Source organism: Nycticebus coucang, chromosome 6, assembly GCF_027406575.1.
Source record: "Nycticebus coucang isolate mNycCou1 chromosome 6, mNycCou1.pri, whole genome shotgun sequence".
NCBI classification, from domain to species: Eukaryota; Metazoa; Chordata; class Mammalia; order Primates; family Lorisidae; genus Nycticebus; species Nycticebus coucang.
Genome location: NC_069785.1, coordinates 120,020,306 through 120,036,988, shown reverse-complemented (window position 1 = coordinate 120,036,988; position 16,683 = coordinate 120,020,306). Strand labels below are relative to the sequence as shown.

Sequence of the window (16,683 nt, the reverse complement as noted above, 5' to 3'; positions counted from 1 at the left end):
ACCGTCTATTAATTTTAGATTTAGGGTCTTGCTATGTTGCCCAGCCTGGATTTACAGGCACCATCATTGATCACTGCAGCCGCAACACCTGATCCCAGGTGCCTTAACTTCCTGAGTAGCCGGAATGATAGGTGTCTGCCCCTGTGCCCTGATTTACATAAATCATTAAGACTTTTGTTTTCTTTAGAATGTATGGGTTGCATTGTGTGAGCCATCTAAGGTCTGAAATATTCCAAATTCTAACCAGCAGGATGCTGGGATAGTCACAGAAAGGATTGACCCTCTGTAAAACAGTTTAAAAGTGCTCAGCACATTTCAGACCATTTCACATGAATTCTCTTATTATTCTCTAAATAATTTAGAAAGATTACTTTAGGTAAAGGTAATTTTGGTCTTTTTTTGACATTGACTCACCATGACCTTGAGTAAGTCATGTATTTTGAATTTTCTCTGCATTTTGATTTGCTACCTTTAGAAAGTGTTTTTGTTTTGTTTTTGTGTGTGGGTTTCTTTTTTCTTTCCTTCTTTCTTTTTTGTAGATTACTTTGACCTACTTGGAAGTAATGCGTGTTCTAAGAAATTTGAACACAAATCTGTTCTTGGAATGCTATTTCTCTTGTTTTTCTCCTCTACGGCCTTTGTTAGATGACACAAACTCAGTAGCAAAATGACTTATTTCTTTTCATGCTCTTGTGATGTGTGGAAGAAAGGTAAAAAAGCTAGAACTTCTCTGTATTTAGAAAGAGGCTTTTCAGATCTCCCAGGGGATATGAATGCCCAGGTTCTAGAAGACTAACCCTCTTTACCACCTTACAAAATCCCTTACAGGTGACCTGCCTGTAACACGCACTGCCTGTTGCTTTGGACATCACTTGACACTAAAAAGCTCTGCATTTTGTATTTTTTGCATGTCAGAATCTTAGCCAGAGGAATTAAAATAAATATTTAAGTAGGTTCCTGACTTTTCCTACCAAGGAGCCAGTGAAACAGGCAATTTGCTTAGCAAGTATTTTTTTCACCCTTTTTTTGTATTGAAGAGAGATGTTTCCTTCTGATGATTCCAAATGCGCATATGTTATATGATCAGAGCAGACTACAGAAACAACAGTGCTATCTGTGGAACGCTGTATGATGACACGTGACCCTAGTGAAAGAAATAAATACGTCCCGGCAAAAAGGAGCCATTGATCTGGATGAAGATACTAGCACACAGTAGGTAGACTGACCCTGGCTCTCCTATATGAAACCTACTGTGTGTTCCGAGAAGGGCCCACTCAGGAGACACCTGTGCCGATGGTCATGGGGACCATTATGCGACACTTGGGTAAAATTTTCCCATGTAGGTGAGACAGAATTTTTGAATGCTCTTGTCCTGAAAAATGATTCTTAAACTTTTAAGCAAGATGAGTAGTATGGGTATTTCAGCATTTTTTGGATACATTTAAAACATATTCTTAAATTTGAATCCACAGAAATGATTTGTTTTGCTGTACTCATAACATCTTAGCTAATGTATGAGATAGTTAAAAAGTTATTGTTAACAGTCTCTTTTCCATTTTGATTGATGCTAATAGTTGATTAAAAAGTCAAAAGAAATTATAAACCTTCCACTCTTCAGGTTAACATTTTTTATCCATATCTATATACGTATGTTTTTCTTTTTGTAATTTGCCAGTATTTGATGTTAAGTCAAGGGCTAGTTGGAACTTTCTTGCATGAACCACCTCCTCAGTGTTAATCGCTATGATTTCTAATCTACGTCTCTAAATTGGCATGGTAATCTAAAGATTATGTCAAACAATCTAAGTGCAGAATCCTTGTAGACTTTATAAATTCTCCCAGAACTTCTTAGTTGTCTAACTTACCTCTGATTCAGTCATCTTCATAATGATTCATCTTTTTGAAGTCCATTCAAACATTCTGCCTGATTTTGATAGAAATCATATATCAGTTGCTTTTTAAATTCATATTTTATTAATTTACATGGTATCATCTATTTACTTGCTGTTTATTAAACACAACTAGAAAAAAACAGGTTTGGAAACATACCCAGTGAACTTGTAGTGAACAATGACTTGGCTGGTGGAACCAGACATATAGTATGTGGGCTTACTAGAGAGGTCTACTGGTAAGACTGTTTAGAAAACCTGACCATCATTTGGCATGTTTCACAGAAGGAATGGCCATCATTGTTTCATTAAACCTGTCAAGTTTTTCCGTAAACATCTCTAAATAGCTCGCAGCCAAAAGCTGATAAGCAATTTAATGTTTAACACTGTTTTCCCTTTTCTTTTCTAAATTAAAAGCCAAATGTAATTAACTAAATATTATTGAAACTCTTATTAAAGGAGGTACGTGCCAACATTGATGTTGTAAGTCCTGAATTGTATATTTTTACTACTTTGTATACTTATTATATCCTATTTGTAGTATATTACTGGGTAGAATTTTGAGGGTATTCAGAAATTTTCAAAAGTAGAGATTGATGTGCTGCCAAATATCAAATAAAATTGGAAAGGTGAAATTGTCAACAACTTAAGTCTAGTGCTGATGGTGATAGGATTCTAGAAGTGTCATAGATACCCTGTACCTTGTCAGAAGTATAATATTGCCAGGGAGTACCTTGCCCCTACCCAACTGGTTAAATATAAGGTTGCTTTCCACCTCCACACCCTCCACCCCCAACGCCTTTCCAAGGGTCTATTATTTTTCTCCACCATGGAAAATGCATGGGGACTTTTAAAATGGTGACATTTATGGCCATAATAGACGTGTGCTTCTGTAAGACCGAGTCCAGTTGTTTCTGTTGGGACTACAGAGGAGTTGATTTAAGGAAGTGTTTATTGAGAAAAAGGGGGGAAAAAGGAGTGGAAGGAGGAGACAAGACAATGTTCATTGGGAGATCTTCAAGTGTAAAAGAGACTTAAGGACGGGCATAAATGTTAGGAGCATTTGAAACAACTTGGCCTTAGAAAAGAGGGGTCTAGAAGCAAATCATTCAAGAACTGTAGGTTTGTAAGATTGAGACACACTCCTTGCCTGAATAAGAATGAACATACCTAAAATTTCACTGACAGAGACCACAGATAGATAGTTATACGCTGCTTAATGATGGGGATACGTTCTAAGAAATGTGGCCTTAGGTAATTTTGACATTGTGCCTACATGTGTAGAGTGTACTTACACAAACCTAGATGGGACAGCCTCGTAGCCCTGTGGGATGGCCTATGGGTCCTAGGCTGCCAACCGTATAACATGTTACTGTTCAGCGCAGTAATTGAATATGGTTTAGTGTGTGACTGCACCCAATATTATAAGAAGATGCAATCCTAAGGTCATTTCCTTCAGGCACCAATGAAAGCACTAATAGAGTCCAACAATCTTAGTCTTTCCCATTAGGGACGGAGGCATTCTTCCGCTTTCCTGGCTGCTTGGTAACAATGGTCAGTGGACCTTGAATCTAGGGACACAGATTTCTGTTCATCTTAACCCTTCTCTATTGTGCTGTTGTATATATCCATCTCATTCTTTCTATTATTTTTAACTTGCTCACCCAGATTTCTGCTTAAAAAGGAAAATTACCCTGAAATAGACTTGGCAAACGCACAAATCTATCACCGTTCCGGGGTTTCTGAATCCTTCTTAACACATTTCTTATTAGTGACAGAAGGAACTGTTTTCTTTAATACTGGAAAGATGTTACCTGGAGCACTCTTAAGCAACCTTGGTTCACAAGTTAAAATGATTCAGTAGAATAGAGGGTTCTGACATTCAGAGAACAGCAGCCAACTGTCAAGAAACGGTAGGAGATGGTAATAATGACCTCGATTTAAGGTCACTGGTGCTTGAATGCTTGCGGTATTTTGGCACTAGCGACACCGTATCCTGCTGCTCATGGAACTGGTGCCAGGTTTATTCAAAGGGGCCAAAAGAACTTTGAGTGTAGTGACAAGAGGCCTAAAGAGCCCGAGCCTCTTGGCTGGTATGATTGATCCTTAATGGAAGATTTGTCTGGACTGGACAAATCTCTGTGATTTTTCTGTTGGTAAGGACTTGAAATCCGTGAATGAAGTTCAGATCCTTCGACAGATAATGGCAGCTTTGCTCTGTGTTCCTGTAACCTAGCACCTCATAGGTGCTTGATGGTTGACTGGAGGATCCATTTTCTGGGTAGCCTTCTAATAGAATTAATGTCTGCATGGGATTTCCAAAAGTAATGATGTTACTGGTACACAGTTAATTAGTGAAGAGTACTTCCTTTGGGGTTATAAATGGAAAAATACTCAATGACCTCCCTGCTTTATTGATGTTTATTTGTGAAGAAGGATTAAATAGTATCTTGCCTCTTTTCCTTTGCTTTTAATCATTCATTGTTAAATAGAGACTTGGACCATCTGTTTCTGCCAGGATCTGCCTCGATATGGAAGGCCGTATAATAGACACACACAAAAAACTCTGTAATAATCTGTTCACACTATTATTCTCCAGGCTTTTCCCTGAAACAATTTTAAGTAAATTTCCTGCCAACGAAGCCAGAAATTTATCTGTTAATTGAAATTATTTTTGTTGATTTGGTCACAATGCACTGAGGCATATGGGAATTGTACTTAGCTGCCTTCTCTCTCGAAGATAAGATAGAAAACAGGAAACCTTGTCAGGTTTGAAAGGTGAAAACAAAATGGTCTGTTTTCTGATATCAAAGTACATTTTTTTTGAGAATCAATATTCCAAATGGCTAATCTAATTAATTCTCCATGGTACAAGACAGGGCAAAGGAGATGGACTGTGTTCTGGCACTTGGTTTCATTTTATTTTATTCTGAGTGCTTCTTAGGCGATCCTGCCTCATCAGTATCCCACAGGCGTAGGCATCATTAACCTCAGTGAGGAGTTTATTATAGGCCATATTAGAACTTGTTTTTGAATAATATTACTCCAGTATTTAAATGAGACAAACTACCTATTCCCAAACTCAGTCAACAGAGTTTAAATTTGTTCAGCATCTGGAAATAGAAGGTTTGAGCGTGTGATTTTTGGCAGGCTGTTGGCATATAGGAGTGTATCGGGGGGCTATGCCCATGGCCCCCCTCCCTCTCTCCCACAACCACACAGTCAGAAGACGTAGTATGAATTTTCCCTGAAATTAATTTGGCTGGTAGAACCACTTTTTTCTCAGTCAAATATGAAATACGAGGAGAAACCGTAAGCAATCATGAATAATGGTTTCTATACACCATTCAGGGTCAAGTTCAAGAAGACACGGTTCACTCAATATATTCAGAGGCTACTGTGCTGAGCCTACTCTGGGATTCTTATTCAAGTAAGAGCTGGGTAAGTCATAGGTAGAACCTGAGTTATCCCTTCAGATTCCCCTTCTGGGCTGTAGATGAACTGACACTCCTTCGTTATAATCCTACTGACTTCTCTTTGGCCAGAGAATCTCCATGTACCCGGCTTTGCATATCTCTGTACCTGTCAGTAGCTCTAGATCAGGGGTTCTCAACCTGTGGGGCGCGACCCCTTTGGGGGTCGAACGACCCTTTCACAGGGGTGGCCTCAATACATCCTGCATATCAGATATTTACATTACGATTCATAACAGTAGCAAAATTACAGTTATGAAATAGCAACGAAAATAATTTTATGGTTGGGGGTCACCACAACATGAGGAACTGTATTAAAGGGCTGCAGCACCAGGAAGATTGAGAACCACTGCTCTAGATTATAAAGGGTAATTTGCTAATGAGATTTCACAGACAAGAACTTGATATTGATGGTGATTCAATGCTGTATGTGATAGGAGGGGTTGTTTTACTCGCTTCAAGGTGCTAGCAGCCTCTCTCCCCACCCCCTTTTTAGCAGAATTTGAGACAAGTAAGGCATTCTCAATTATATACAGACATTGTGGAGTGTTTTAGGGACTCTTAGTCAAAATGGAAATCACAAGCTAAAACGTAGTTTGAGTACTTCGGATGCCTAGCACTTTTGTACTCCATAAACATTAGTGATTGCCGTGAGGACCATAGATATATCAAGGCATCTTCATCTTGCTGTGTTATTAAAATTTTAAAAAGAAATTGTGGTTGGATCTTGTTAGGCTATAGGAACCCAGTAAGCTTTTAAAGCAGAAGAACCTTTAAAAGGGGCTCAAGGTCACTATTGTCACTCTTTCTTCGCAGACGTGGGAACTGCCCTCCAGACACGTTCATTTTGCCTTAAGACTGCAGCCATGTTCTGTCTAGGGGTTCTGCTAACAGCACGACCTACCTACCGTCCCGTTCTCTGTCTCTGCGTATCAGCACAATCAGAGATGGCAATGCTGCTCCCGGCCTTTAGGATTTAGTCATGGAATGTAAGGAATTTTCAACAGGAAATGGATCTGGCTTTGAAATATTTTCATCTGCTGCAGTTGCTTAACCTACATGCCTTTGGGGTGTCAGCATTTAATCTAGGATTTCAGCTGGAATGTTGTGTATACAGTTCCCTTCTCTCCCCCCCCCCCCCCCCCGTCTCTCTCTCCCCCTCTCCCCCTAGTTTCCGTTTGACACTGTTCATGCACAGGCCCTGTTACCATTAATCCTACAAGCAGTGTTAGCAGGTTTTGGCAAATGCTTCTTTTCATCTATACCTAAGTATGTGACGCTCTTATGGACAATATCATTTAAATTCACTGACTGTTTTTGGTTTGGACACAGCTACAAGACAGCACAAAGTACAAGTTGTTTTTAGGCGGATGGTTTGTCGTGAAGCTGTCCTGTGATGATTTGAGTGCTCTTAAAGTTTTCAGTAACAGATACAGTATCAACATCAGCTTTTAGGAAGGTGATTTAAGCAAATGTCAGAATAACAGGTAGGTTATTTTATTTCCAAAGAATGGCTTAGTTATGCTTTCTTCTATGTGGTTAATGTTCCCAGCGAGTGGACTGGACAGTTTGACCTGGCAATGCCTGGCGCACAGTAGGCACACAACCGGTGGATGTTGCCATTACTGGGCTTGTCGTTCAAGGATCGCAAAAGATGTTTAAGTGAAGGACATTTAGGAATTGAGACATCGAGGGAACTGTGAGGCTAACTGAACATTGTGTGCAGCTTGTGTAATGTCATGTGTGAGCACACCCTTATTATCATGGGTTTCTGACTTAACCCTACAGGGCGATAAATTGTATTTGAAATAATACAGAGCAAGTTGATAAGTGTTTGTATGTCCCATTGTTTTACATTTAAACTAAGTAAAGTTAGAACATTCAATAGGAATTGAGTCAGATCCTTTTACCTTATTCAATAGGAATTGAGTCAGATCCTTTTACCTTGTTCATCCTTTAAAAGGTCTTGTTTGGTGCCAGGGACGTAGTAGACACTCAGTGAATGTCTCCGTCACTCACTTCTTGACCAGCTTGGTGCTGAGCACATGGGCAGTGTGGGATTTTGTTGAATGACCATTTAACACTGTAGGATTCAGTGTCCTCTGGGAGGGACCAATTTCTTAATGTACTCAGCCCTATTATGAAGCTAAATTATAGCTTTCACATGAAGACTATAACCCAACTATAGCACGAGACTATGAGGAAAGGGCCAAGGAAGGGGAAGGGAGGGGGGAGGTTTTGGTGGAGGGAGGGTAATGGGTGGGGCCACATCTATGGTGCATCTTAGAATGGGTACAGGCGATTGCACTAATGCACACAGCTATGATTTAACAATAAAAAAAATATATATATATAAAAAGAAAAAAGAAGTTACCAATATGACTGTGTTACGTCTTTTATCAGGCGTGTTAAACTCTCACAGCCCTGCTTCATGGGGTACCTACTATTCACCAGTTATTGGACTTGGTGCCTGAGAGTTACATCTCATCTTAATCCATTATATGACTTAGATAGTATATAAGAAATTAGAGGTAGAAATGAAAGCGAGTTCTTAATCCAGTTTGTATATCCCGCAGTTACCTAAAAATCTGCTGTAAGGAAGCACTCTTGCCTTCCGTGTGGGTGCTCTCCCAGAAGTTCATGCCTTTGAGTAGTGTACTTGACCACTCAGCTGGAAAATTGTCAGCCTTCATAGGAACAGTATTTTAGATCCTAGGACGTCCGTAGAACAGTTTCTCAAAAATTCCTACCATCTATGACAAGCCAGATGTGCGCTCATTTTGTATTTTAAAAAGTGATAATGCGTCTGTGTACACAAAACTATCTTGAGCGTCTGCTTTGGTGATTGATTCAAGATTACTCATTTTAGTCTTGTTTGCTTGATGTGGGAAGTGCAAAACATTTATCTTTATATTCTGACAATAAAAATAGTGGTTGGTCTGAGATACTTAATGGGTAAAGCAGTGAACAATAGGGAAATAGTCTTTGGCATGTTCCATTTGTGAAGAGAACTCTGGGAAAAGTGGCTCACTTTAGATTTATTTGTACTCCTCAGAGTTCACAGGCATGAATCTGCTGGAAAAGATGGTAATGGAAGGAAAAGGTATGGGTCTGTATATAGAGTAGACTAGATGAGGAATCTTTCTTTCTTTTTTTTTTTTTTTTGTAGTTTTTGGCTGGAGCTGGGTTTGAACCTGCCACCTCCGGTATGTGGGGCCAGCACCCTACTCCTTGAGCCATAGGCGCCACCCTAGATGAGGAATCTTATTGTCCAATATGTTTTCAAATTATTGATATAACATAGGTGAGTCTCAATTATGCTGAGTGAAATAAGCCAGCTAAAAAGAGTGACTATTGTATGATTCCTTTTCTATAAAATTCTTTTAAAAATGGGGAATAAACTATAATGAGTGAGAACAGGTGCTCAAGGAACGGCTTGAGAGATGGTGGGTGGCGGTAGTGTAGGGAAAAGGCATTGGTACCAGAGTTTGGGGAGGTGATGGGTACGTTCGTTTTCTTGGTTGTAGTGATGTTTCACAGTTGCATACATATTTCAGAACTTACTAAATTACATACCTACATATGTGGACTTTCTTATGCACTGATTATGCGTCAAAAAAGCTGTTAGAAAAACATGTAGTTTTTTACTGCACTCACCACATTGTAATCAGCTAATAGTTACTGTCTGTCTCTCAAAGTAGTAAGACAGGCTCTTTCGGTTTTATCTGTGTTCCTAGTGCCTAACCTGTGAGAGGGACCTACTAAGTACTCATTAAATAGGTTTAATAGATAATGATTTAGCTCTAGCACAGAGATCTATCCTTTACTGAACACTTGGCTTCACGCCAAGTCCTATGCTAAAAACACATCATTATGAATCTTCACGACTTATTTTTCAGAAAGACGATCTTATTGCCCCCATTTCACAGAAAAGGAAACAGAACACCCAGCAGTTAAGTCACGTGCCTTAGACCACTGGCTAGTGAGTGGAGACAACACTGAGGTCAAGGCTGCCTCATCCAAAGCCTGTGGTGACGTTGACCTTCGCACTTCCACCCTTCGCTGTTTGTATGGAATTTTACTGGAAACTTGCAATGTGTTAGACTCAGGTCCTAGCACCCCACTCCCAACACACTGTTCAATAAACATTTAAAAATGAAGGCAGTCGGGTGCTGAAAGTCTTCTTAGGGGGAAAATCCTTCTCCTTTTGTTTACTTTCGGGGTGTTAATAAAACAGAGTTGTCTTATCACGTGCGGCTGTGTTTAGCCTGCTGGAAGCCGAATCTGAGCAGGCAGACACCTCTGGGGGAGCCTGGGCTCCCGCCAGCACTTCTGGCTGGAGCTCCTGGGAGGCCTGAAGGACATTGCTTCTCTGTTGTTACATTTTAGATTTTGTGCCAGGAGGGGGATGAAAAGAGCATATATTTACATTTTCTTCACAGTTGTATTATTTGTTAGGTTGCTTTAAAAGCCAGCTGAATTTTGTAGGCCAGTATTAAAATTCCAAAAAGGGATTACAGAATGTTTGCATTGTCATGGTGTAACAAGGTTGGAATACTCTCTCTCCACCTTTTGGTTGTAGAGTATAATTCTTGTGATGGTTACTTTTTTTTTTTTTTTATTGTTGGGGATTCATTGAGGGTACAATAAGCCAGGTTACATTGATTGCATTTGTTAGGTAAAGTCCCTCTTGCAATCGGGTCTTGACCCCAGAAGGTGTGGCACACACCAAGGCTCCACCCCCCTCCCTCCTTCCCTCTCTCTGCTCTTCCTTTCCCCACCCCTCCCTCCTTCTTTCTCTCTCTGCTCTCCCCTTCCCCCACCCCCACTGTGACCTTAATTGTCATTAATTGTCCTCATATCAAAATTGAGTACATAGGATTCATGCTTCTCCATTCTTGTGATGCTTTACTAAGAATAATGTCTTCCACTTCCATCCAGGTTAATACGAAGGATGTAAAGTCTCCATTTTTTTTAATGGCTGAATAGTATTCCATGGTATACATACACCACAGCTTGTTAATCCATTCCTGGGTTGCTGGGCATTTAGGCTGTTTCCACATCTTGGCGATTGTAAATTGAGCTGCAATAAACAGTCTAGTGCAAGTGTCCTTATGATAAAAGGATTTTTTTCCCTCCTGGGTAGATGCCCAGTAATGGGATTGCAGGATCAAACGGGAGGTCTAGCTTGAGTGCTTTGGGGTTTCTCCATACTTCCTTCCAGAAAGGTTGTACTAGTTTGCAGTCCCACCAGCAGTGTAAAAGTGTTCCCTTCTCTCCACATCCACGCCAGCATCTGCAGTTTTGAGATTTTGTGATGTGGGCCATTCTCGCTGGGGTTAGATGGTATCTCAGGATGGTTTTGATTTGCATTTCTCTAATAGATAGGGATGATGAACATTTTTTCATGTGTTTGTTACCCATTCATCTGTCTTCTTTAGAGAAGGTTCTATTCATATCTCTTGCCCATTGATATATGGGATTGTTGGCTTTTTTCATGTTACATTTTTAAAAATACTTATCTATTTTCCTCAGGCAGTTGAGTTTTTTTAAAGCTATTATAACATCAGTTTATCTTCTGTGGTGTATGTGTGTTTTATGGTAGTGCATTGAACTTATTAGCACTGACAGAAGTTTTGAGTTCAGCTTAAAAGTAGTTCTCAGTTTTTTCTCGTGTAGTATTAGATGGAGGTCACAGTGTTCTATGGACCACCCTTTTCCCTGCGGTACTTAAAAAAAGAAAAACACATTGAATGCTTTATAGCCCCATTTAAAATTAAATTCCTTCTAGGGAAATGGAATATACCACTGATTTCACCAGACTCATCTTTCATTAACATTTCTTTATTTGTCATTTATTCATTCAAAAAATAGTCATCAAGGCCCCACTGGGTGTCAGGGTGTGTGCTAGGTGCTGAGGGCTTATGAGGGCTGTGGGTAAATGACTTGTCCCTCTTAGAGGGGATTTGCCTTATTTTCCTCTAGTTCTGCTTTTGGAGATACGAGCTGGATGACAGTTGCTTGTACTTTTAATATTTGCTTGTCAATTCTAAAATCACAGGTTGTTTAAGTCAAATAACTTGATCATACTGGCCTTGTTTCTTATTTTATAAAATAGGCTAGTAACTTTGCACCCTATGTGAGCTATATTATAAATAATGCACCTCAAAAAAGGGAAAAAGAAAATTAACAGTTCAGCAATCAGCCCACTTTCTGAGTATGCGTGTGCATGTGTATTAGCGACTTGAAGTTGAACTAAATCTGTTTTAGTTTTTGATCTGTGGGTAGTTTGCGTATATCTTGATTTCTCCTGAGATGACTTTTGAATTAATTATTTCCTTATCTTTTGTGTTTTGGACTGAAAATGCTGAAGGTTTTGAGTTTTTAGAGTTTGATGATTTCTATTAATGCCATTCTAGCAAATTAAACTTTTCCAGGATATAGAGAAGTGTTTTTGTTCATGCAGGAGGGAAATGGGCATGTACAGGATTTCTTTTAACTGGCATAGGAGGTTGCATTAGAGACGCTCAGGGAAGTACTTCCTGCAGTGTATTGGTGATGAATGAAATGAATATATAATATCTTATAATTAAGTTAATGATTACTAATTTGTTGAGAGTTCTTTTTAATAGTATGGAAGAACACTCTGGAGACTGACATCGTTATCCTTAATTTCAGTATTATTTGAAAACATCTAATTGTTACAGTCCTATAGTTTCAAGAGTGATTTCTTATGTACATGAACTTGCTTTTTCTCATGACCTCTTTGTTGTTTTGTTCAGGCTTAAGTCACCTTATTTGTAATTATCTGGCCACCTGCGAATCCCTTCACATAAAAGACTGTGTCATATTGAACAGTATTTCAACCAGGTCCTTTAGAAATTGTTGGTTGACTTATTAAAAAGTTCATCGCCAAGATTCAGCAACCTTCAGTATTTCTTGACATCCTCCGCTTCTTATCTGTTTGATTTCCAGGTCTTAAGAACTCAGGGTTGTGTAGGTGAGAAGAAGGTGCTTAGTCCTAGGTGCATTTAGGATCGCATATCCACTTGGTCTCTTACCAGCTGTATGACCTTGGGAACGTTCCATATTCTTTGTGCCTTAGTTTCTTACCTTGACAGCATGAATGATCATGCTTCATGTAGAGTTGTGAAAACTGATGGACATAATCACTAGCAGGATTAGCACATAGTAGATCCTTAGTAAATGATAGTTTCCCCATATCTTTAAAATCAGTTCACCCTCGGGCGGTGCCTGTGGCTCAAGGAGTAGGGCGCCAGTCCCATATGCCAGAGGTGGCAGGTTCAAACCCAGCCCTGGCCAAAAAAAAAAAAAAAAAAAAAAAAAAATCAGTTCACCCTCATCAATAATTTCTAAAAATCAACCTCGACGCTAGATTATTGTAATAGCCTGTAAACTGTCTTCCCTGACTTTAGCCCCTTCTGATTCCAGGTCAGCTTAGATATTGCCACCAGATTAAATATTTATTTATTTATTTATTTATTTATTTATTTATTTATTTATTTTTTGAGACAGAGTTTCACTCCATCACCCTCCATAGAGTGCTGTAGCATCATAGCTCACAGCAACCTCCAGGTCTTGGGCTTAGGCGATTCTCTTGCTTCAGCCTCCCAGTAGCTGGGACTACAGGTGCCCACCACAATGCCCAGCTATTTTTGTTGCAGTTTGGCTGGGGCCGGGTTTGAACCTGCCACCCTCAGTATATAGGGCCAACGCCCTACTCACTGAGCCACAGGCGCCGCCCTAAATATTTATTATTTACTTTGTGCTAAAGGTTAGGTGTTTACTGTCCTGACTGTGATTTAAACCGAACAAACATCCACTGTTTTGGACGTGGAAAACTTAGTTAAATTGGCTATCATTCTGGCCACAACTTAGTCTTTTAGCCTAATCTGTTTTACACCATTTCCTTTCATATGCTGAACAATCCTTATAAACTGAATACTTTGTTCTTCCTAATTGTTAAGAATCCGGTTGCGTTATCTAGAGAGCCAGGAAAGTTTAAGCCCTATCTGGCCAATCACCTCTACCCACGTGCTTCCCTCCTTTCCTAGTGCAAGAAAGAACAGAATAAAAATCTGAATACTTACACCCTGGGTCTCAAGGCAGAGCTTTGGTAAAAGTTGGATTGGATCGTGGGTTTAGGTGTGAACCCAAGTGATCCTTCAACTTTTGGGTCTATTTCAAGTCTCACTGTCTTACTTCTCGTTGGGCAACCACCCTAAAGAACAAAATTGAGAAGAGGGGCCGACTAAGTTGATTTCAAAAAGGGTGACAGGCCTTACATTAGTTGAACAACAACAAAAAACTATAACAAACTGTTGGCAGAATTAAACTTAAATTTAAATAGTAACACGCAGCTGTTTAAATTCCATTAAGTAGAATTTAAACTGCCGTTCCACAGTTATATCAACTACATTGCAAAACTCCAGTCCCTGCATGTTGCTACTAGTTTGTGTATTGGGCAAGGCAGATATGAAACATTCCCATCATCTGAGAAATTTCTGTTGGACAGTGCTGTTATGAACAGTACAATGTAGGTTAAAAATAGACCGTAGAGCTATACTGCCAAGTCTTGAAATCTGACTGTGCCAGGCACTAGTTGAATGAATACTTACCTCTGTTTTACCTCAAGTGTAAGATGAGGATAATAAGAATGTCTATTCCATGTGGCAGTTGTGATGATGAAGCTGGATGGTGTGAAATACTGAGAGAGAACAGTGCCCAGCATTGAACAGACGCTTTGCGTCCTCCTCCTCGTCCCCTCCCTCCCCTCTTACTCCCTTTCCTCTCCCGACCTCTTCTCCTTCTGTCTTATTTAGAAACACATATTCCTTGAATATGGAAGAGAAAGGAATTTACATGGCTCACTCCCTAATATTTTTTTCCTGGAGATAAGCTCTTAGCTGGCTTCTGGGAAAAGAAAATGTTGTCTCTATTTTAGCCAGCACTCTGCATAGCCTGTGCCAGTTAAATAAAAATGTCACTTTAGATGTGTTAGAGGTTGTTCTGGAAGACTATTCCATATAAATCGTTTGCCCGTTCATTCATCCACCAAGTGTGTGCAGATTGCTTCTTAAGCGTGGGGCACTGTGTCTGCGTGAGATGGGGCCTTAGAAACACGATTCAGTGCTGAAAAGCCCTCTGCCAAAGGGATTTGCACTCTGCTTTTGAATAAAGCTGGGAAGGGCTTTTGCACTGAATTCCCTTTCATAGATATACACTGAATTCCCTTTCATAGATTTACACTAGTTTAGGTATTTTGTTACGGTAACTCGGGGGCCTCTTAATTTGTTTTTACAGATACTGGATTCTTACCTAGACTGTTAAGGCAGCAGCTTTTTCATCACTACCCATGCACAATTTGTTATTGGTATTATTGGGAATTGCTGATGTAAAGCATTCTATGACTTTTGGGAATATTAATAAGCCTCTTAAAGTACTTACTCACTTAGATCCCCTGACCTGCTGTCCAGAGGCTGAGCTCTCCTTAACTGAGGACGCTTTCTCTGGTTTAAGTGGTGGTGAAGTAAACCATTGTCTTTCTTTCTCTTCATCTCTGTCTTCTCTTTTTTTGTTCACTGCTTTGCTGGGAGACTTGAGGGTACAGGACACTCCATTCTGAAGTTCCAGAGGAGCTTCTCTGCCCTAGAGAATGAGAGAGAGAGAGCTCGAGATAGGGTTCTAGGTTTCTAGTATACCTATTCTTCGTTAAAAAAATGTTTGCCATATCCAAAGGTTTGAAAGATTAATAATTTACTTATTGGAGAATCTTTTCTTTTTGCCCCAAGCATCAAGCATTAGGGTCAGAGTTCTGTATTTTGTTTACATAAAACTCAAAGTGTTTTAAGACTTTTAATTGTTCCCTGGTTTCAGTCTTCCTGATATTGGGCCCTTAGATCAGCTTGCCTCGGGTAGAAAAATCATTCTTCTATGATGACCCCAAATGCTATACTTTGGGAGCCCAAGTGCCCATGAAATCCCCGGGTTTAATGTTGGTGCCTCGTGCTGTCACCCGTCTATCTGTTGTGAAATTCTTCTGTTGTCAGATTTGTCGTTTCCTGATTTTCAGACAGTAGATCATCTGATTTAGAGCATGAAGGTACATCGTCCTAAGTTTCTATGACAGAAAGATATTGAAGAGGGAGAAAAGCCAACTACCAGAGCCCAGACAAGCCGGCAGGAAATTGCAAACATGGTGGAATTTCCAGTGCTTTCCATCCTTTGAAGTCATGGATAATTTAAAAAGTATTCGCTTTTACTTTTGTTTGTTTCTCTGCTTGCAGCCACGTCTATCTGCCAACCTTTCTAAAATGTCATGATGTAATTATTTTAACAGGCACTGTATGCTCCTTTATTTGGGGGATATTAACCTTTCTAAACAAAAGGAATGTTAATATACACTGGAGACACAACTAATGGGATTTCATTTTTCTTGTTAGGCAAGAAGCTTGATTTTTTTTTTCTTTTCTTTTTTTTTTTTTTTTTTAACTTCTCGTAAAAGAATGCGGCAAGTGAAATAATTGCCTAAAGCTAATCCATGATAGCGATTTTAAACGTGACTTTCTAGATCACTTTTATACGGCTTGGAAAGAATAATGTGATTTTCTTGTTTTTTGTTTGCTTTAGCTAAACAGTGTTGAAGGATGATATAAATTCAATGAATTCAACACAAAGAAAATGCTAATTGCTAATGCACTAAGTTCTTTCAAGGCATGAAATATAGTGTTTAATTCCTAAGCATTGTTTAGTTTTATACAGATTTAGTTAATTTTTTGAAAGTTACTATAGGACAAACTGAGAATAAATTAGCCAGCCATTTTCTTAATTACTGTGTATTCCTGTTGATGCTTAAATACATATGACATGAATATATTGTGCTTTTTATAAAAAAGATAATGGTCATAGATTCTGAGATAGGGAGGCAGAGCACTTTTAGGATTTCTACAGGGCCCTGCATCTCCCTGGCTCTCCCCTCCCCTCCTTCCCTGCCACTTCCCTTTTTAATGATGAGTATCCACCGAATCACATGCACTTGTCATCGTACAGCTCGTATTACGGATAGTAAGGCAGTGAACCGGGTTAAAACTGGCCCATGTGGTGTCAAGTCCCTGACTTTGGCCTTGATACTATGAACTGCCTGCCCCACAATTCCATGGACATATAGAGTCTGAACAAGAGCTGAGTCCTTAATTCCTCCACTGATGGGGGACCTAGAACCTGAAGCAGGGAGGAGTTGAATAGAGAGAACGGTGATCTCCTTCTGGACCAAGGCCTTGCCTAGCTTTTCCTTTAAGCAA

General features: G+C 39.6%; 1 protein-coding gene and 1 long non-coding RNA gene across 10 annotated transcripts in view; one reads left to right on the top strand and one right to left on the bottom strand.

Annotated features, from left to right (window-relative positions):
• CADM1 (cell adhesion molecule 1) overlaps nt 1-16,683 on the top strand; it is a 336,966-nt gene that overhangs the window by 137,731 nt on the left and 182,552 nt on the right. The window lies entirely within an intron of this gene.
• Nucleotides 10,556-15,161, bottom strand: LOC128587480 (uncharacterized). Its single transcript, XR_008380602.1, has 3 exons — nt 14,831-15,161; nt 13,474-13,604; nt 10,556-12,678 (listed from the first exon to the last, which is right to left on the bottom strand). It is a non-coding gene; the product is annotated as an uncharacterized LOC128587480 (long non-coding RNA).